This window comes from Mchenga conophoros, linkage group LG12 (assembly GCF_057382185.1).
Source record: "Mchenga conophoros isolate Kocher_MC1m ecotype Shallow Benthic linkage group LG12, M_conophoros_male_GT1.1, whole genome shotgun sequence".
In the NCBI taxonomy this organism is placed as follows: domain Eukaryota; kingdom Metazoa; phylum Chordata; class Actinopteri; order Cichliformes; family Cichlidae; genus Mchenga; species Mchenga conophoros.
Window position 1 is genome coordinate 31,694,244 of NC_140537.1, and position 23,616 is coordinate 31,717,859.

Sequence of the window (23,616 nt, forward strand, 5' to 3'; positions counted from 1 at the left end):
TTGCCCTATGGTGACTGGGAAGAAGGTTTTTAATGAGATGTGTTCTTCACTTATCATTAGGAAGATCATTAAGAATCTAAGTAGATAAATAAATCAGTCTACAGTCTGGCATTATGCTGCTGGGGAACCTAGTAAGTGTTGAGTTTGAATTTATTTGGATGTGCAGTGGTTAATTTTGGGTGTCTCATGTGTGCCTGCATAGATGGTGTTACACTCATAGTGATATCACCAGTTTAGACTGACACTAAGTTTACTTAGCAAATTCAGTGGTTTTGGTTTCGGCCTTTTGTGGGATGTGTATATATATATATATATATATATATATATATATATATATATATATATACACACACACACACACAGTGGGGCAAAAAAGTATTTAGTCAGCCACCGATTGTGCAAGTTCCCCCACTTAAAATGATGACAGAGGTCAGTAATTTGCACCAGAGGTACACTTCAACTGTGAGAGACAGAATGTGAAAAAAAAAATCCATGAATCCACATGGTAGGATTTGTAAAGAATTTATTCGTAAATCAGGGTGGAAAATAAGTATTTGGTCACCTCAAACAAGGAAAATCTCTGGCTCTCACAGACCTGTAATGTCTTCTGTAAGAAGCTTTTCTGTCCCCCACTCGTTACCTGTATGAATGGCACCTGTTTGAACTCATCATCTGTATAAAAGACACCTGTCCACAACCTCAAACAGTCAGACTCCAAACTCCGCCATGGCCAAGACCAAAGAGCTTTCGAAGGACACCAGGAAAAGTATTGTAGACCTGCACCAGACTGGGAAGAGTGAATCTACAATAGGCAAGCAGCTTAGTGTGAAAAAAATCAACTGTGGGAGCAATCATCAGAAGACATACAAGACCACTGATAATCTCCCTCGATCTGGGGCTCCACGCAAGATCTCATCCCGTGGGGTCAAAATGATCATGAGAACGGTGAGCAAAGATCCCAGAACCACACGGGGGGACCTGGTGAATGACCTGCAGAGAGCTGGGACCAAAGTAACAAAGGTCACCATCAGTAACACACTACAACGGCAGGGAATCAAATCCCGCAGTGCCAGACGTGTTCCGCTGCTGAAGCCAGTGCATGTCCAGGCCCGTCTGAAGTTTGCCAGAGAGCACATGGATGATACAGCAGAGGATTGGGAGAATGTCATGTGGTCAGATGAAACCAAAGTAGAACTTTTTGGTATAAACTCAACTCGTCGTGTTTGGAGGAAGAAGAATACTGAGTTGCATCCCAAGAACACCATACCTACTGTGAAGCATGGGGGTGGAAACATCATGCTATGGGGCTGTTTTTCTGCCAAGGGGACAGGACGACTGATCCGTGTTAAGGACAGAATGAATGGGGCCATGTATCGTGAGATTTTGAGCCAAAACCTCCTTCCATCAGTGAGAACTTTGAAGATGAAACGAGGCTGGGTCTTCCAACATGACAATGATCCAAAACACACCGCCCGGGCAACAAAGGAGTGGCTCCGTAAGAAGCATTTGAAAGTCCTGGAGTGGCCTAGCCAGTCTCCAGACCTCAACCCCATAGAAAATCTGTGGCGGGAGTTGAAAGTCCGTGTTGCTCGGCGACAGCCCCAAAACATCACTGCTCTCGAGAAGATCTGCATGGAGTAATGGGCCAAAATACCAGCTACTGTGTGTGCAAACCTGGTAAAGACCTATAGTAAACATTTGACCTCTGTTATTGCCAACAAAGGTTATGTTACAAAGTATTGAGTTGTATTTTTGTTATTGACCAAATACTTATTTTCCACCCTGATTTACGAATAAATTCTTTACAAATCCTACCATGTGGATTCATGGATTTTTTTTTCACATTCTGTCTCTCACAGTTGAAGTGTACCTCTGGTGCAAATTACTGACCTCTGTCATCATTTTAGGTGGGGGAACTTGCACAATCGGTGGCTGACTAAATACTTTTTTGCCCCACTGTAAACCATAAGGCAGAGGACTCTAAGAACCGAGAGACACAGAGGGGAAATCAAACATGCAGACACAGACTTACACAGAACAGAGGGGACATAGAGAAACATGAAGGGCAAGGGATCGAAACTAGAAACTCATAGAAACTCACACCAAGTACAATAATACAAAAATCACAATGAACTAAAACGCTGGGTCAGGAGACCCAGGACCCTGACACACCTCCTGTACATGGATGACATCAAGCTGTATGCCAAGAGTGAACGAGACATCAATTCACTGATCCATACTACCAGGCTATACAGCAATGACATTGGAATGTCGTTCGGACTGGAGAAGTGTAGTCGGATGGTAACAAAGAGAGGGAAGGTAGTCAGAACTGAGGGGATTGAACTACCAGAAGGCAACATTGCAGACATAGAGGACAGTTACAAGTACTTGGGGATCCCGCAGGCGAATGGGAACCATGAAGAGGCTGCTAGAAAAGCTGCAACCACCAAGTACCTGCAGAGGGTCAGGCAAGTCCTGAGGAGTCAGCTGAATGGTAAGAACAAGATCCGGGCCATCAACACGTACGCCCTGCCCGTGATCAGGTACCCTGCTGGGGTAATAGGCTGGCCAAAGGAGGAGATAGAAGCCACTGACATAAAGACAAGAAAGCTCCTTACCATGCATGGAGGGTTTCACCCCAAGTCCAGCACCCTGAGGCTGGTGAGTGTCAGCACCACAGTCCAGGATGAGAGAACGAACATCCAAGAATACATTGGGAAGATGGCCCCAACTGACCGAGTGCTCAGTGAATACCTCAGGCAGCAGAAACCCAAGAAAGAGGAGGGAGACGAGGAACCATCATGGAAGGACAGGCCCCTGCACGGTATGTACCACCGGCAGATAGAGGAGGTGGCTGATATCCAGAAATCCTGCCAGTGGCTGGACAAAGCTGGACTGAAAGACAGCACAGAGGCACTAATCATGGCAGCACAGAACAAGCTCTGAGTACAAGATCCATAGAGGCTGGGGTCTATCACACCAGGCAAGACCCCAGGTGCAGGCTGTGTAAAGATGCCCCAGAGACAATCCAGCACATAACAGCAGGGTGCAAGATGCTAGCAGGCAAGGCATACATGGAACGCCATAACCAAGTGGCCGGCATAGTGTACAGGAACATCTGTGCCGAGTATAACCTGGAAGTCCCGAGGTCAAAATGGGAGATGCCCCCAAGGGTGGTGGAGAATGACCGAGCTAAGATCCTGTGGGACTTCCAGATACAGACGGACAAAATGGTGGTGGCTAACCAACCGGACATAGTGGTGGTAGACAAACAGAAGAAGACGGCCGTAGTGATCGATGTAGCGGTTCCGAATGACAGCAATATCAGGAAGAAGGAACACGAGAAGCTGGAGAAATACCAAGGGCTCAGAGAAGAGCTCGAGAGGATGTGGAGGGTGAAGGTAACGGTGGTCCCCGTGGTAATCGGAGCACTAGGTGCGGTGACTCCCAAGCTAGGCGAGTGGCTCCAGCAGATCCCGGGAACAACATCGGAGATCTCTGTCCAGAAGAGCGCAGTCCTGGGAACAGCTAAGATACTGCGCAGGACCCTCAAGCTCCCAGGCCTCTGGTAGAGGACCCGAGCTTGAAGGATAAACCGCCCGCAGGGGCGTGCTGGGTGTTTTTATATATATATATATATATATACTGTATTTTTTATAATTAGTTCCTGCTTCCAAATGTTTATAGTGAAAAAGCATGGAAATTACACCAAGTGACATTAACATTAACAAATGACAAACCTTTTAAATGTGTCCTTTTTTGCTTTAATTTATTAAAGTTAAATAGTGAAATGTTATTCTACTGGGCACACACTCCAAACTTCATTTAAAAAGTTCTACGGCTATTTCTGTTTTTCATTTTGGTCAATAAAGGTTAACTGTCACATACTTCTAAATGCCACCTCAAATAAGCTCATTATAAACCGTCAGCCTGTTGCTGTTTGATCTATGTTAGAGCCAGGTGAACCAGTACAGACTTTATGTCCTGACTTCTTGATGCTACAGTGCTTCTGACTGTTAAAGCTGATTACATGCAGATACCTGACATACTGAAAATACCACCAATGTGTCAAAAGCAAGCCACAGTAGAATACTTAAAGAACATGGAAGTAATGATGAAAACTGGCCCCAGGCTACCCTGTAGTCAGAAACATCAGATGCTGTAGCTACAGTATTTCTCCCATCACATTTATCTATTGAGATGGAAGGAGGGCAGAGCAGTGTCAGGAGAAAGGAGCTGGATTATTGTTTTTGGATCAACAGTAATTGGCTGATTCTGTTAACTGATTGCTTGGATGGGTAATTAATGGGAAAATTGAATAACTGATTTGAAGAGTAATTGGTTTGTGCATTTATTAATGATGGGTGGGGGGGTTCTATTGCCCAGGAGTCACAAACGTTATTGAAATGTTCACCCACAAAAGAATAACTTTCAGATAGCGCTACTGTACATGCATTTGTAAGATAAAAAACACAGTTTGTGTTCCTTCAAAAGCATCACACCTCTCATCACACTCTTTTAGAAATAGCTACAATCAGGCAAACCTTTCATCATCCTACACCTAACCCCTCTCCTCCACTGTGTGATGAGCAATTCAAGATGATGATGATGATGCATTGCTTTGACATATCACAGACTTCAATGCCAGTGCTTTCACCAAGCTACAATATGTGGCCTGGCATCGTACCAGTTAGGCTGTATATATACAAACGTTCACAGTTTAGCCTGAGGCTGGTAATGAGCTGGTAGGCTGTGGAGTCCTCAGTGGAGAGCGAGATGGGAATGTATCCCTGGGCTTCCACTGGGCTGCTGGATAAACCTGGCCTTGCTGAGACTGAGAACACCCACTCACATCTGCAGTATCTGCTTTGTGACTCAGTGGATATCCCTCCTATCACAAGCACGCACACACAAAAACACACCCTTTTTCTCCACCCACCCCACCCCACCCCCACCATATCATCTTCCCCTCACCCACGCTTATACACCCACGCACTCCCAACTCCCACTCACACACGCCTGTGATACTGTCAAACACTTAAATGCCAGACGACCTTCCACCTACCTAGTGCATCCCACATGCACAGACGAAGTGAGAGGAATACACATATGCTATTCCTGAACACACACAGACATACACACCCACTTGTGGAAACAGACACGTACAATATCCTGCTGTCCTAGGGGACAGGGTTAATCCCTTTCTCGCTCGCACTTTAGCTTCTACTTCACTTCATGAGGCAAAAGATGACCTTTTAATCCATAAAACTTTTTGTCGGGTTACTCCTACGTGCCACAGCTTAGTTATCCCTTTTCGACACATTGTTAAGATCTTACTAATGTTAGACTTGCTCAGGGCATTTTTTTTAATCCTTAATAAACAACAAAAACAACAAATAAAACGGTTTAAATTGCTGATCTATTTTATTTGGGTGATTATGGTTAAAATTATTTTTAAAAAATATGTGAGATTGTCTATAGTGGGAAATGCAAAAATGCAATTTATTGCAAAGAAGCAATCTTTTATTATTATTATTATTATTATTATTTATACCAGATGTTCCTTGTCACGTTCTACCTTGCCAGAATCTGTTACTTACATTCCCAACAGTGGATACTAACCACTCAGGTAACGTCACTTGAGGCAATTAATCACACTTTGCACTGTTTTCACATAAGATTTTTGATTATTTGAAATGAGTTAAAAAAGAAGACAGAACAATATGGCGAAGAACAGGAGGATGCACTGGAGGCGAATAACAAATGACTGCAGGTGCAGGGAAGGATACATAGAGAGATGGTAAGGCAGGTAAGCACTTGAAGACCACAGGGCCTGTAATAGATTTAATATACATTTACCAACCACATTTTTAAGGACTACAAATAGACCACTTGTTGAAGTTCAAACTGAGCATCAGAATGGGGAAGAAAAGTGATTTAAGTGACTTTCAACATGGCATGGTTCTTGGTTCTGGTGGATCAGAAACTGACGATCTATTGAACACACAACATGTCAAACCTTGAAACAGATTGGCTACAACAGCAGAAGATCACACGGGTGCCACTCCTGTCAGCAGAGAAAATGAAACTGAGTCACAGACATGAATCCATCTTGCCTTGTATCAACATTTTGGGCTACTGTGGGTGGTGTAATGCTGTGGGGGATATTTTCTTGGCACACTTTGGGCTCTTCAGTATAAACTCAGCATCATTTAAATGCAACAGCCTACTGAGTATTATTGATGACCATGTCCATCCGTTTATGACTACAGCATAGCCATCTTTTTATGACTGTTTCAAACAGGACAATGCGCCATGTCACCAAGGTCTCGTTTCTTGACCATGACAATAATAATAGTTTTCTGTCACCAGATCTCAGTCCAGTTGTGCTGCTTTGGAATGTGGTGGAATGAGAAATTCATAACATGGATGTGCAGCCAACAAATCTCCAGCATCTCAATATGGATTAAAATCTCTGGGGATCATTTCCAACATTGATGTGATGAGGCTATGTTAAGGTAGAATGCTGACTGGTTGAAAAGTTAGCATGAACAGGACAGGTGACAGTGGAGTTCGTTATAAAGAGAAAGAAGTGTTTAAAAAAAACATGTAAATCAAAGATCAACAGGCATGCATGCACAATACAACCACTGACTGCAGTGTACAGTTTTTTTCTGTCATTTCCTTGACTATTATGACTTCTGTCTCCTCTGTGGTTGAGGCTAACAAGGACCAACACCAGCCCAAGCATAAACAAGAGCAGGTGTTGTTTTGACACTGCGTCCTGGTGACAATAGGCTGCACAATTACATGCTCTGGTACCTTCAGACAGGGACCTGCAGCAACAGCATGTGCTGTACGCTGATCGCTGATTATTATCACTAGCAAGTGACATGAACATCACTGATCATCTTGGTACAATGTGTTTCTGGAAGACTCCAGAAACATACATGCTGCTATCTCAACATGTACCAACAACGCTGTGCATAAAGTGGGTGTAGATCAAACACACCCTTTACGACAGGGGTGGGGACTCCAAACCTCAAGGGCCGGTGTCCTGCAGATTTTAGATATCACAGGGTCAGCACACCTGAATCAAATAATTAGTTGATTAACAAGCCTGGAGAACTTCAAGGCATGTTGAGGAAGTAATTCAGCAATTTAAATCAGCTGTGTTGGATCGAGGACACATGGTCAAGAAACAAGACCCCTGCAGGATTCCGTCCCTAAATTCTACCATCTAGGAATGTACCTGAATAAGTCCAATTCATGGAGAGTTTACCCCACAAGACCCAGTGGATCTGGTACCGGATAGCCAAAGCTCTTAGATGTTTCACTTCCATTATTTAAAGGGTCAGAGATTCTTCAGTCACGTGGTGGAGCCACGTATGGTTGTAATGTTGTGGCTGATCGATGTATGAGCAATAGATTGTGGTAGAAGTGGCAGCTGGTAATGGCAGAGAGAGACTCATTTCCGCTACGTGTTACAAGTGATGAGATTAGTCTGCTGTGTGTACGAGTGTGTGTGACAGAAGGAGGGAGAGAGGGAGACAGTATAATTGGTGGATTAGAGAAAACACTGTATATTTTTGCACAAGCTTGAGTTAAGAGAAGGAAATTGAAAAGCAAGTAGGTTACGCGATGAGTGCATACGTGTTTATTTGTGAAACAAGGAGGAAGGCCCCGTGCTGAGCCAGACAGGCAGACAGCTTTCCACATCTCCCTCTAACAACACCTCAAGGTCAGCTGAGGTTAGAACTGCTGAGGCTGGAATCTGAGTCGTCTACTGCACAACCAATATCTGCTCAGCTTTGTTCCTTTTTTTTTTCCCTATCAGCACTGTATCCCACAATCCTCTGCAGTGATTAAACATCTGAAAGGGAGTGTGAATTGGGATGATGGGATAGAGAACGACACCGAGTATTTGAGTGTGCGTGTGGGTGAATATTTTGGGCCATGTGTGGAAAAAAGAAAGGAGGAGGCAGATCTGCAGACAGAGACAGATGTGACTCGATGGTTGTGAATGCCTCTGTTTACATTTAAAAATAGTCTTGTACACCTCAGCCACACCTCATTGCTCCTTTCCACTGCAGCTATGTCAGTGTAAGGAGAAATGTCAAACCAAAGGTGACGCAAAAAGGGAGGGAAGCAACCAGAAAAAATGTTTAAGCATATTGCAGAATGATTTTCTCTATATGTCACTGTCAAATGAACAGAGATAACCATCGATTCTGCCATCTCTCTGCCCTTTAGCTCCCTTTCTATTCTTATGTGCAACATCACACATCAAATCAGCTTTTAAAGCCTTAGATGGACTTTTTTTCTTTTATGTTTCTCTGCATTTAAAGAGAAGAGGATCAGCTCCAAGAACATATTCTCTGGAGTGTGTGCCTCTACGCTGATGTTATTGAATGAGTGATTGAAGTTCATCCATCGAAATCAGTACATTACAGCATAAAGAAGTCTAAAAGTTTCACTAGCTTTGGGCCAAGCTATAAAAACAGTATGTTTAACAGCTAAAGTTCTCACTAAACTATGTTGAAAGCAGATGAAAATCATTAGTAGTATTTCTGTCTGGTTATGGGGGCTGCTGAGTCTTATTATTCTCCAGGCATGCAGCAAGATAATCAGAACCTCTTGAGATGACATTATTATTCACAACCCACCACTTTTCTTCTGTCAACATTAAAATGTAGGTGAAATGTGATTTGATGTCACTCATGAATAATAATACAGCTGTACTTTTAAAGACTATATTTCAACTTGCAATAAGAACTGGATGACAGCTTTCAGGTTTTCAAGATTACTTTTTGACAAATAGTAAAAAAGGGAGGAAAAGTTTCACTTTGGTGTGACAAAAGCCTTTCTTTGCTGCTCTGTGGCGTATATTTCAAGACCTCATTGTAGTTTCCCTCCTTTGTGGACGTAAACCATTTTACTTATTAAGTATCTTTCTTCATTAGACAACACGAATCAAAATAAAAAGTAATAAAGGCAGTGGAATTAGAAATAAGGTATAAAATAAATGACATTATTACTTCTCAACAGCACTTCTAAAATACTTGGGTCTTGAACTTAACCTCCTAAGACCCGAACTCTTCCACGGCATGCATTTTTAAATTTCTCTTTGATATTTGGGCATATTGGGACCCGATGAATGTAAAAACAAAGAATTACCAGATTCTTTTTTTTTTTTACCAGATTTTTGGTTCTAAGAAAAATGAAAGCCACATATGAGGATATTTGTTTAAAATTTCGATAGAACAGTAGCAGTATAATGTCCTCGTAAGTGGATATCAGGCCCTTGTAGAGCAAAATTGAGTATTTTGGTCTAAATAACCCAAAATGTGATGTCCACATATGTGGACGCCAGGTCCTAGGAAGTTAACTGTTTTTTAAGCTATTCACAGAGTCAACACATTTCAAGTCTACACCACTACCTACAAAAGGTTTTGAAAGGTCTACATGTCACAAAGGGTCACAGTGATAATGAAAGAGTGTTGGCATAGTGTTATTTTCTGGTTAGCTTGGGCCTTTATCTTTCCTGTATCTGTAAATCCTGTATAGGTCCTCTTACAGTCCAAAGACATGTTTGGTAAATTGGTGAGTGTAAGGTGTGGCTGCAAGGTAGATAAATATTTAGTGCAGATCAATATATATGTGAATATATGGGGAAAAGTTATACCTAGCTTAAAGTGTAAAGCTCTCTGAGTGATCGGTGAGACTAGAAAAGCTCTATGAAGGCCATTTAAGCTAGATCTTTAATGGAGAAAGGTGTGTGGTTCTATAAGGTAATCACAATTATTTCGAACTAGAATCTGAATTTGACTTGGAGGAAAGAGTTTCACAGGACCTCTTGGTCAAAGCTTTTGCAGACTCATTCTGAATCACTGCTTAAAAATCCCAGGATGGTTTGCAAACTGAGAAATTAATTAAAGCAGCCTAAATGAAATGGAAAAAAAGTAGCATGAATAATCACCTTTGTCACAGCCTGAGTTTCTAAATATCTTTCACATGCAAAAAGAAGAAAATCTTACACTGTGGTGAGACCCCAAGAATTCTGACTGACACTTTCCTGCTACTTGGTGTCACACACGGACATAAATAAAAACCTCATCGTTTTTGTATCACATTTTACACAATCATTTCTAATTAGACATATTACAATGGTTAAAGGTTTGTAACAATATTTTTTACATACCACTCATAAAAAATACCTTTCAGTTTATGCTCAACTGCAAATGATTACCAACAGCAAAAGTTCTATCAGAGTGTCATGATGTGAATGAGTGTGTGGTATTCTTCCATTTGAGTCCTGTGAGTTCCTGTGTCCGCCCATGTGGATGAGGCTCTGGTTCCTCACCTGCTTCTCTCACCTGTAATCCATTGACAGCAATCAGCGACTCTTAAGGCCAGTGCAATCCTGCACTCTTTGCTAGTTTGTCAGCTACCTCATGGTGATAACTAGGCCTCCTTGTCTCCCACAGCTCATGGTTTTGGTTTGGTTTGGTTTGGTTTGTTTGGGGGGGGACCTTGTACTTACTCCCATCTCCTTGTGTCCTTAGATCTCTTGCCTCCGATTAACCTCACCTGCTGTGTAATGTCCTGGATGCTGGCCACACCTGGTAACACTCTCCAAACCTGCTCGAAGCCCCTTTCCTGGAAACAGCACTACTCACTGGACTCGCCTGCCATCACTCCTGGATTCCTGGAGTCACAAGGTTGGAACCTCACCTTTCACAGACCCCTTCATTCAGCCAGACGCTCACTCGGCTACTCTCCCGAAGCCTCTCACATCCCACCTGAAAGTAAGCCCGAACCGATTAAACTCACCTTCGGCCATCCGCACCACAGCTCTGGATCTAACCGCCCTCTCCGACAAGAGGAATGTAGCAAGGGTCTCTGACACAGGTCAGAGACCCTTGCTACATTCCTCTTGTCGCCTTTTGTACATGTTTCCTGTGCACAATAAAACCTTGTTAAATATCATCTTGTTTTGTCCATCGAGTCTGCTTTTGGGTTCCACTCCCACGTACTAGCCTTCTGGCCTGTGACACAAAGAGAGACAGAAAAGGAAAATGATGGCTGAACCAGAGATGCTTGCTGTTAGTGGATCAGAATACTGCGATTCGCATAGTTTTGAGGTTTGAAGACGACTTCGAGATAAGGGTTGTTTTGAGACTGCAAAGGCTCCCCCCCCCCACCCCAGTAGTAACAGAAGGGAGACATGTTTAAGATTGTTATTTATTACATGAATGTCAAATGGGGCAAACTAGGGTTTCATAGAGTTGTTTATTCCATCTCACTCATGAATGTAATTATTTTCTGAAGATTTGAAATACATAGTGTAGGAATTACGTGGGATAATATTGTCTTGATTATTCATTATCTTATTTCCAATGAAAGGAAAATATTACAATTTGCACATGAGAAAACAGCTGCAGCAGGTGATGCAGAAATAATAAAACTACTATTAGTATCAAAGGAAAATTTTTAGATTTCATCTATTATTGGAGATCGGAGAAGTGTCTAGCTCTGGCATCACTGGCCTATTGTTCAAAGCACCTTTTAAATGAAGAACGTGAACTCAGAGTTCAGTGAATTTCCACAAACTAACACAAACAAATCTTTGTGAGAAAGAACAATTGAGTCAAACTGAAAAGCTACAGAAAACGTAGCAGTGGAAAGGTGGTTCAGGATGTAAGAGCTAATTTCACACCAGCAAATCAAAGAAGCAAAATTAAAAGACAAATCAAATAAGACACATAACACATAGAAGAGGGGTTTAATAAGACAGAGTGGGTGGACAGAGGCTACAATCATCCTGAAAGTTTGCTGGTAATGAGCTGAGCAGAGGAAAAAAAACCTTCAGAGGTCTAAATAAAAACTGGAAAGATCTGTGAACTATAGCCTCATGAATTCTAAATTATTCTTGGGATTTTATTTGTAACGCTTAAAGCTGGAGTTTGACACACAATATTTCTGACCTTCTGCCTTCAAACGTTTCAGTTTGCAGTTTACTTATTATATGATCAATATCATGCACATGTAGTAACTTCAGCACATTAACAATTTGCATAACAAAGCAGTTAATCTGCTATGCAGCTGCTATCACGGAAGAATGAATTTGATCCAGAAAGTGAGATCAAGGGGTGAGCTTGCTGTAATGCCCACTTGGGAAACAGAAGACTGAGAACAATGGGTGTGAGGGAGAGGGAGGTCTGTGAAAGTGAAATTGTTTTCCAGAGACAGATTTGTAAACCGCTGGAGCAGCTTGTAAGCAGCTTTCACTCAGATGAAACAATACCAACAGAGTCGTACATCTGCAGGCTTTCAACGCACGTGCTTTCAGAGGATGTTTGTGTTTCACTTATGGCTAATATTTGGTGTTTTTTCCTGATGGAAGCAAAGCATCAGACCTTCTCTTTTTATGTACAGTATATGCCCTTTGCTGCTAGTCGCAGCCTACAGTGTGTCTCAGAGCAGTGTGGGTATTAGCAGTGAGCTACTGGAGGGATGTAGGGGAGCCATGCTAGGCCAGCAGGGCTGTAATGATGATCTTCACCATGAGTGATAATGAGTGCTAAGGTAATCCTCGCCTGGGACCACAAGCAAACACACAATAAACACACCATTCTCACACAGTCATGAACACAATGTCACCAAGATACCGCACAAGCACTTATCTGGAATCACCCCCACACTTTGCCTGGACTTATCAGTCTGGGTACTGAGCATGCAGGGAAATCGGAGGCGCACAATCTTGCCCCTGAGGGAGGGAAACTTATGGCACCCCAAAGACTGTTATGGTGACACCCCCCTCTTGCTTCTTCTTCTCATCCTCTTTTAACAGCTTTATTCTTTTATCACACAGGCAATCAGATAGATAGTGGTGTCCTGAAACCCTTCGTACAGCTCAGTGATTGGGGAATGTAGACAGTGGACCTCCCTAATGCAACCCTTGAGCCCTGAGGTTTTTAGCTGGAGCCACCTCTGAAAGAAAAGAAGGGGAGAAGTATGAGAAGCAGGAAAGATGAGTGCTAGAGGTTTGTGAGTTTCTGTGTGCAGAGCAGAGAGTGTGGACAGCAGAGTTTCAGGTGTTTTTTACAAAAATGGATGTGTACATGAGTGGGTTGTGCACATAGAAGAGATGCTAGTAGCACAGATAAAAGGAAAGAAAAGCGAATCTCTTTCCCATGTGTCATAAGACTGTCTCTTTGAATGAGAGTTAAATCTATCAAGTCAAAGTGGAAGAGCTCCGTCTCTCGCTCTCTCACCTCCCCAACGCAACGTCCTCCCTTCCCCTTTGCTCATTCTCCCTCTCTTGCTCTCTCTCTCTCACTTTAACTTCCTCTTTGATCTGATTGTTTCTCTCCCTCGCTGGACCAAATCAATCTGCCACCCACACATCATGTTATCACGAAAAGAAGACAAGGACACGTGTGTTTGAGCCGGCCCGCATGACACTTAATGGCTGTTTGCGCATGTCCGTCTGTGAATGTGTGTAGCTTAAGTGTCCCTTCACAGGCACGACAGCAGTCTTCCCGCTAAGCTTATGAATAAATATGATATTAATCCTTAAAATATGGAGGAGGGGATTACTTTGTTTACTACGTGCGTTTCTCCTGAAATGGAGTGCTACCACAGAGTGATGGTGGCATTTTTGCTTGTCCAAAAAGCTTTATGAAAAGGCATAAAAGAGTAAAAAAAAAAATGAACGGAAGAGGAATAATGTGTAATATTTCTGTGTGTGTGGATGTTGGCTGTGTGTGGGTGCATAACTGCCATATGTTCTTTAGGCAATTCATGGAAAATAAGAGATACGTTGGGTATTACAGCTCTATTTTTAGCACAGGCAATCTCAAACCATGCTCCTGCTTCCGTTGCTTTTAAATCTGCTCCAGCAACTTGCCAATATTTCCTCTGTCTTCTCAAAATCCTCATCATGATAAGAGAGAATATGAGTGGGGAAAAAAAGAGGAAAATTTCAGAGAAGCTAAGCAACCAATCTCCCAAAATAGGTCAGTTTGAAAGCACGATGAATTTTCATACAGCCTTTTAAAAGGCTTTTTAGGACTGAGGACTGTGGAGAAGATGCTGCTGAGGATCCCTTTCTCTCACACGCGTACACAGAGCTGGGTCGAGGTTCACTGAGGGGGCTTGAAGACTACTACTGCCCCCTGGTGTTTGCCTCTGTGGTAGTGTGTTTTTCTTGGGCGTACATCCAAAGGCTCACCCCTACTGAGCATTTGGAGAGGCAAAAACGTGTGGGTTCAGTCTCCTCATATAGAAATCATCTCACCGAGGCTTCAGTCAAGGTGTGGGTGTTAAACACTGAACGAGAACGGATGAGATGTACATTTGTTCCCCTTCACACGCCTTCTTTATGTAGTGGAGCCTACATAAACACATGGGAGAAGAAGAAATCAATAAAGATGTGCCAGACTTACCCACAAAATTGGAGCTCTCATAAGCTGCCACCTCACGTTCCGCCTGTGGTTGCATAAGAATAGGGAGGGAATCTCTGACTCATCATCCCAAAATAAGCCAAGCAATTATTCATATTTTAGGATCAAGTGAGTTAATACTGCTGACAAGGCTCTCAGCTCACCTCCAATCGCTCTTCTGTTCAACTCCGTTTAACGAATCTGCCGTATCTCTTAAAACAGCTTCTTCACAATGAAAGATTGGACTTGTGGTTTAAAATGTTCCATAAAAACTTGTTTTACTTATCATAAAAACTAATTTATTTAACTCATATTCCGAGCCTTTTCTACACAATAAAATTCTGTATTGCATTGTAGACCATAATTGTGTCCTTTAGCTTTCTGTTCAGATTTTATTTCCTGCTCCTTCTCACCCAAAAATGAACAAAATTAGATCTTGAACATTAGAGAGAAGGAGCATGTGCCTACCACCGCAAGAGGTCCTTGATATTTTAAGTACCACGTAATACTTGCTATCTTGCTAGCTATTTGCTTCCCTGGATTTTTGGTGCATAAGATTTTACAAGACTGTGTTTTATCTGTTTATTAAGAGCATGTTATTAAACCAGGCAGACCTTGGGGACTAACTATAGCTAGTTGGGATTTAAATATGAACATGTTGTGTGCATTTTAGATTATTATTATATGAAAAATGATGCAATGTTTATATGTTTAGAGACTTCTGAGTCCCATAGTGAGTGAAAACTGTATTTCCTGATTTTAGAATGGGTAATGACACGAAATATTTAGGGAAATAAATGATCTGTGATGTTTCACGTAATGAGGATAGACAATGCTACATGTTATACACAGAATCAAATATTCTAGGTCTTAAATGTAGATATTATACAGCATCTTTGAAGGCATTTTTGTACCTACCCATATGCTGCCAATCTGGAGCTACAAAAAAAGGCAGGTTGCAGAGACTCACAGTGGATTATAATGACAGCATGAAGCTGTTGCTCAAAGCCGCAAGAAACTCCAGCACAAGCCAGATGTTTGCTAATGTCGGTATGCTCACCTGCTCTGCTGTGATAAGAAATCTTTCATTTAGATACATGCAAAGGTTATCGAAATCTGCAAACAATATTTTGCCTTAAGCAATCCTCAACCCAGCAGTGGCTTTCTGCCAATTCATACAGAATGAAGTATTTTACCAAACTTTTAAAATGATTTTTCCTTCATAATCCCCATTCCAGTCTCATGTTCTGAAAGATGTAGGATAAACGGATAAAAGTCACTTATTACGCTCTCTGGCGAAACTGAAACATTCATGATCAAAAGATTGCTGTTATAGGTCACTTGTCCGACAGTAGCTTTGAAGTTTTTCTTTTTTTTTTTTCTTCAACGCAACAATATAGTGTCTAAAGGCAACTTGCAGTTCATTCTCAAAGTTTGAGTAGTTTTATGAGTATTTCCCCAAAAGGCTGAAAAACAGAGAGAAATAATTTTAAGGAGACAGAGGTGGCAGGATTACTAAATGAACTGGAGCTGATCTGGCTCTGAGGGTAAAAGATTGGTTTCATCAATTAAATGTGGGCAATATGTCTTATTTCCCCTGGTATCTAGTCATGCTGATTGGGGCGGGGAGAAGAAATAGCCCCATTTTGGAAATGACTCAAAGTTCAGTTTAACATGGTTAACTACTGCTGGCAAAAAGCAACTCGATGTTATCACCACCGAATCCTAACACCAATCTGGTTGATCGCTGCTTGTCTGCTCACTGCAGAGCTGCAAGATAACCAGTCTATCCCCTGCACTCCTTCTGCTCTCAGCATCACTGGTCATGTAAAGGTTCCTCCTACTGTTTCGGCACTTTAATTTGATCCCCGAACCAAGAGCCACCATGCTGTGTTTGTTTGTTAAGATGCTTCTTTCTCTAAAAAGATATAAACATGTATCATCAAACAACCTGCATACAAGTATGTGGGGGATTTTATAGGGAATGAAAAATATCTCACTCACTGTACAAATTATAAAAAGATCTTGGACACAATTTTGTACACAGTGGGGGAATAATTCCCTGCTGAATTTGTACATTTGCTCACTTGCAAAAAATGAGCAATCTGATATTTTTTATGGTAATTTCATTTTAATAGAGAGAGAAAATATCAGCTAAAAATCCAGAAAAACTACATTAAAGTTAAATTAATTACTGGAATGAAACAAGTATTTGATCTCGTACAACCCGCAACAAATTTACACTGTGTGCTGGCTTTGTGCCCATCAGACAGATTACAATCAATCAGTTACAGAAACTTCTGATCTCACACCTGTCCACAGAATTGATTCCTTCCATTCCAACCTCTTCACCACAATAGGCAAAACCAAAGAGCTGTCGAAGGACAACAAAGACAAAGTTGTAGACCTGCACAAAGTTGGAATGGTCTGCAAGACCATCAGCGAGAAAGTGACAACTGTTGGTCCGATTATTCAGAAATGGAAGAAATAACCATTAGTGACACTTAGTCTGAAGCTTCAAGCAAGAGCTTGCCTCCTGGGGTAAGAATGATCATGAGATAGGTGGCAGATCACCCCAAAACTACATGGGAGGAGCTTATTAATGATTGATACACTGTCTCTCTCAATGAAAACTAAACTAACATAAAAATAGAAACTGTTCATTTCTTTGTAAGTGAGGAAATGTACAAATTCAGAAGGGGGTCAAATAATTTTTTCAACCAATGTAACAAAATCGAGTTCAGTCACCTCTAGTGTCTCTAGCCTTAGCAGTTTAGGGAATCAATTATTAACATCACACTATATCTCCTTTTCTTTCTACAAGAGGTCAGAAATCACAAAAGAACAAGAGGCCAGAAAAGTAGAAACATAAATAGTTTAAAGATTTTAAATAAAGCAAATGTAATTTTATGTATAATTTGTAATATCAGTGCTTCCTTTAGAATAATGTCATGGCAGAGCAAGAATATTAAACAATGTAACTATCAAAACTTTCCTTTCACAGAGAAAAACTGTAATTGTGTAAAAACTGAGTGATGCGTAAGAAAGAAATGGAGTCTACCACATGACATATTCACACATGCAGTTTCTGCTGTATGATTTTTCTACTTTATGCAATACCCTTATCCCACCTCTGTTGTAGATTTCACATAGATTGACAGAACAAAATTCTAATGCATGGAAGCACACACACACGCACACGCGCACACACACACACACACACACCCCAGACATCAGGTTCAATCCATCCTGTGATTGGGAATTGTTCTTTTTCTTATTAAAAGAACAGGTGGCCATGAGATAGCAGTCTCATTTTTCACTGCTGCTGCACTCCATGAGTCCAAACTAATGATCAAAACACTGAGCCGCTCCAAATCATCTCTCACCCCACACTGATAGATGTGGGAACTGATGGGAAGAAAAGTGTGGGTGCCTGCGAGTATTTGTGTGAACCCACAGCCGGTACACGATTGCGTGACTTTGTTTCCATATCTGCTTCCACACCTATATGTATATACATAATTGCATGTGCAGGTGTGGTAATACCAAGTGTGTTCATCTGTTTGCACGTGTGTGTGTTAGAGGCAATAGTGGGATATCTGTGCTTTCAGGGTAAGAACTGGAATGAGGCTGTGAAGCCAGTGGCTGTGACAGATCACTTGCTCTGCTCCTTTTCCACACTGTTGGTATTCTCTAAGCAGTTTCCTCTTCAACACACACAGAGAGCTTCCCATCTTCTTTCCAATTTTCCTTTTTTTTATGCAGTCGTCAGTCATTCGTGCTGCACCGTGCTTATCACTTACAAAGAGAAACCAGCATACATCTCAAAGGGAGAAGATGAAAGTGGTTTAATAATCTGTAATGTATGGGTGCCATTCATTGGCACAGAATAAAAGGAGAAAGAGGAGATGGTAGCAACAGTAAACTCTAAGAAATCAAGTCACCCCCTTAACTGGTGACTTTATGGGAGAGAATTTGGAGGTTGCTGTCAGAGCCATTGTGTTTTTAATTCTTCCTGGGCAGCTTTACTCGCCTCCAAATGAGATTACTGAAAACACAAGCCAGTCAGTGATGACAGAGTGACTGAAAGAAAAAAATTAATTTCAGCGATGTGTGAGGCGTGTGATATGTTATCTGCATGAATTTTCATCCCCCCCTGTCATAAAAACTGCGATAAAGGCCGACACTCTGCCACACAAATCCACTCAGGAGATGATTTTTTTTTTGTGATTTCAATTTGATAGCGCAGAGATGACACCGATGGAAGTGGGAAGACGCGATGCTTTGGTGTGTGAAATAAAAGTGTTTTCCATGATCCAAACTTGACAGCAGGCAAGACAGAAAAACACAAACTTTCCATTGCTCCCTTCTTTTCAGTGTTTCTGATCATGTGCCCCTTTCTGCCACTCTATATGGGCCAGTGAAATTAGTCATCGAAGGTCCCATCTGTTGTGTTTACGACTCATTTGTTTACTCACTGGTTCACATCAGAGCTTACTGAGGCCAGGGGGGATTCCTTCAGTGTGGGACAAGGTCTGGGCTCTAGGGTCAACTGAGCTCAGTGATTCATCATATTTTTCACTAAGTAGCTGTGATGAACACAGATTCCTTTCATTTCCATCTGTGATGAAAAGCAAAGTAGTGGAAAAATGTCACTAAAGAGCCAACGGAACAAAGACAGAACTAACCAACAGTTGGTTGGTCAGGTCAGCCAACGATTTCACTACTCATAGATTTAGATAATTTTCAAGAAAAAACAAACAAGTGCTCATCGTCCGGACGCAGTTTGGTAAAAAATGGTTTGTTGGTGCTTGCTGCCCATGGGGAAATAGCTGTGAGCATGAACATGGGTTGTTAGAACAGGTGGTGATGTTAGGTAAGACTGCAATAAATTCACATTATGCAGATGAGCAGTAAAGACAGCAGAGGCAGCTGGAGACATTCACAATCAAAACTTTGCTGAAACTCAGTGTTGTCCACCAACACTTTTAAATATATGCCAGACTGGGAATTACCTCTTTGTCTAAGCTGATTTCCCCAGGCTTGCCTATCCATCCCTTCATTCATTTTTATACCCACTTGTACTAATTCTGGATAACAGGAACCTTGTGCTATCCATATATTTTGCTATGTAATTCAATCTTCATATATCAGTTCTTTGCTATCAGTGATGACATATACAAAAGTGAAAGATGTTTTCAATTTCAGGCATAATAGCTATCTTAGACTATTACACAGAAATAAATGCAAAAGTGTTTTGTGTATAGTGTATCGGTACAAAATAATGATTTGTTTTTTGGTATCCCAATCAGTTAACCTCCCTCTATATGTAGCTCTAGTTTTTCATGTGTCATTTCCCAGCTTGTCTTGTTCTCACCAGAGTTTTTCAGGCATTATTCTGTGTATCTTCTTTTATGGGTTGCAGATGAACAGTTAATTTTGCTTAGGAATGTAACTCAAATAAAAGATATGGAAGTATTTGCATGACATTGGAAAGAACAGCTGGTCAAATCTTCTACATTTTTACGAAATACTCCCTTCAGTGCTTCCCTTGTTGCCTTCCTTATCACTGGACCATCTTTTATGGAAGGAAAAAAAGATAATACTGTTCCACAATTCAAAGCACTTTTCATGAAAACTAAAAATCAACTTCACCAGCAAGTCATACAAATCATGTAAATTTTGTTAATAGTGGGGTTTTCATTTTATGCTATTAATAGCTGATATATTTTGAACCTTCAGTGGCAGGTTAGCTATGAACATTAAGCTTTTTTTATAAAATCTACGAATTACAAACATTAAGCTTCAACAATAAAATCTGCTCAGTATAAAGTTGTTGCCTCATGTGAAAAAATATACTTAAAAAACAGGCTCTGTATAAATATGACCTATATTAAAATGCATGAATATTCAAAGTGAATATAAGGTTTAACATAATTCAGTTAACACTAGTTATGTCTGCTGTATTAGTATGTTAATAGACTTTGGTATTATTATTAATTAGTTTTAGTCCAATTATTACTCCCTTCCCAAAGTTCATGACCATAACTAAGTTCAGGTGTAGATTGATTGATAAATTGACAGTTTTGCTTTCATGCTAATCTCTTTACCAAAATAGACCAGCTCCAGTTCACACCCTATAACTGGAACATACCCTCTGTTCTCACTTCTTAAACATGGGAAACTACGGAGCCCCGCAGGGGACATGGGAGGAAAAAAAAAATTAGGGAGAAAAAAAGAAAATTAAGACGGACTTTTGCGAGATCTCGCAAAACAAACTCAGGATCTCGCAAAACTTTTGCGAGATCTCGCAAAACAAACTCGGGATCTCGCAAAAGTTGAATTCCAACAATGGCGGCAGCTACTTAGTTGTAATATTACTCTTTCTGGGTCACAAAATACACTTTTAAGATATTTTGAGGCGTGAATGTAGTTGTGTAAACGTCAGATACCTGCTCGGTTTACAAGACATCACATATTTGCAAAAGTGCTCCGACGTTTTTGGAGATCTGACACCCACTAGCTCGAAGCTAACGGGAGGTCGAGACCTACTACAGCCGGGAGGAACACCGCTTTCCCGGCACATCGTGCCTCGACCTCCCGGTCGGCTTCGAGCTGGCGGCCTCCGAAGAATGCGGCTAAAACTTTTGCGAGATCTCGCAATACTTTTGCAAAATCCCGAGTTTGTTTTGCGAGATCTCGCAAAAGTCCGTCTTAATTTTTTTTTTTTCTCCCTAATTTTTTTTTTTCTCCCTAATTTTTTTTTTCTCCCATGTCCCCTGTGGGGCTCCGTAGGAAACACATTCCCATGGATGTTGCAAAACCATTCCAATCCAATTCCAAGACAACCCAACAAAATCCAGGGCCTTAAGGAACTAATTATGAATTTTATCTTCCCCAGGGCCTATGGAGTTGTTTAACTACCTCAGTGTCCTCACCTCTAGTGATGGGCACATCATCCCCCTCGACCCTAGGCTCTGCTTCTTCTATGTAAGGCGTGCCAGCGGGAACTGTAGCTCAGGTGGTGGAGCAGGTCACCTATTAATTATAAGGCTGGTGGTTCAATCCCAGTCTACATGCCAAATATCCTTGGGCAAGATACTAACCCTCCACAACCCAGTTGGGTCATTTGAGCCATTTCGACGGCAGACCCATGTCAATAACATTACTACAGAGTGTAGCGCAAGTACAGCCGTGTGGTTCAAGTCCTTATGAATTCTCCTTTATATCAATGCATAACATGATGAATGATTAGGAAAAGACATGCAAGGTAATTTTGGGGGGCTGTTATGGACCGTCTAGGGGTGGCCAGACCATAACATAAGGGTGATCCATCCCCGTCCGACCCCAAGAAGCACATCACACAATTAGTACAGTTTGATGGTGATTTATTTACAATGAGTGGATTTAAAACAGGGAAAGGAGCAGACTATAACTTTAGGGTGGACCTAACAGCAGAACAGCAAACAAAAAGGAGCCTATCTCAAGGATAAATCAAACTTGCCTACTCAAAAGAATTAAACCAAATGACAGCAACTTACCTCCCTAACTAAAAAAAACTTAAGAAAACTGTAATTAAACAAAAAGGCAGTCCTACGTGCTCCTGTGTAAAACAAACATCACTAGACAGGTAACAAAGTCTGCGGGTTGGGATGGGCCGAGGATGAATGGCTGGCCGTCCATGGCGGTGTCATCAAATACGTTGCCAGTCCGCAGGAACCGACATTAAGACAGTCGTAACAGGGGCTGTTTGACTCTAGTCTTGATGTTTGTTTTTTTCATTATCCTTTTGCATAAAACATCTGACCTATTATTTATATATTTATTATTATTAGTATTATTATTTTTACTATAGTTCTGCTATCATAATGAATATCTTAAAAAAACAAACACTATCAGCAGCATTTGTTTGTTATGATGACTGACACCTGTGTGTGTGTGTGTGTGTGTGTGTGTGTGTGTGTGTGTGTGTGTGTGTGTGTGTGTGTGTGTGTGTGTGTGTGTATCTCAGTAATAAAGTCTTTTTTTAACTGCACTGTGTGGTAGTTTTGGTTTGTTTCACTAGGGGTTATGAACTGAACTATTTATTAAAGGTCGTCTACAGAGCAAATAAGCATATAATGTCAAAGTACATTTGTAAAATGGATGCAGACTATAGAGCATAGCCTATTAAGTATTTTTCAGGAACCATGTGTGAGGTATTCATTAATTAGGACTAAGCAGCAACGTTTCTGGTTTGTTGTGTTTCTGTAATTACTTAGGATTTTATGCATACCTTCTTGTTAAGCATTGCCAATTATTTTACCAGGAAATGTCAGTGTCTTGCAGAAAGTTAACAGCCCTTCCTCCTTGTTAGACATTTGAGCCAACTTTGTCTCAGATGTTGTTATAAAATATTGACAAGATGTCATGCAGCATTTTCACTGATGCTGAGTTATACTGTGCTTGTCATTCTGACTGGCCATGTAGAAATGATCTTGTGATTATGGTGCAATGTCAGGAAATAGAGTCTATTGTCTATTCTTGGAAGTCTTCTTTCTGCACTTTTCTCTATTTCCACTTTATTAAGTAATATTTGTATGGAAGAAGAAAACAATTTAAACACCATAGCCAACTCATCGGCCTTCAAACTAATTAAGCCTATAAACAGCTAACTTAATTTTACCGTTTCCGCTTCGCCAACTTTTGGCTGACCCAGGCAATTAAAATTGTGTAAATGTTAGGTGTCAGGTGTTACGACAAACTGCATGTAAGGATTTTACAAAGATAAAAAAAAATTAAAAACTCTTCCTACTTTCTCATTCAGAATGACTTTTTTTAACTATTTATACTTTACAATATAGTTTTGCACACTTCCCCCGAAGTTTACTCTTAATTTTAACATTATCTTAAAATTGAGGATATGATTAGAGATGTTGAAGTTAATGTGCATTGGCCTAGTTATCTATTTTGTGCACTGTGAGCCACTAATCTCTCAGTTTGCTGTCAAAAGATAAAAACAAACCAAAACATAATACTCTTGGATGGCTCAAAGCCACCATACTGTCACTTTATCTATTGGCATACAAATCCTGATTAGAGCTTAAGTGACGCCTAGAATGCGGCAACAATCCAATCTAGCCTTTGTTCTACAGAAAAACAAAACTTTTCAAAGTCACACCCCTGAAAA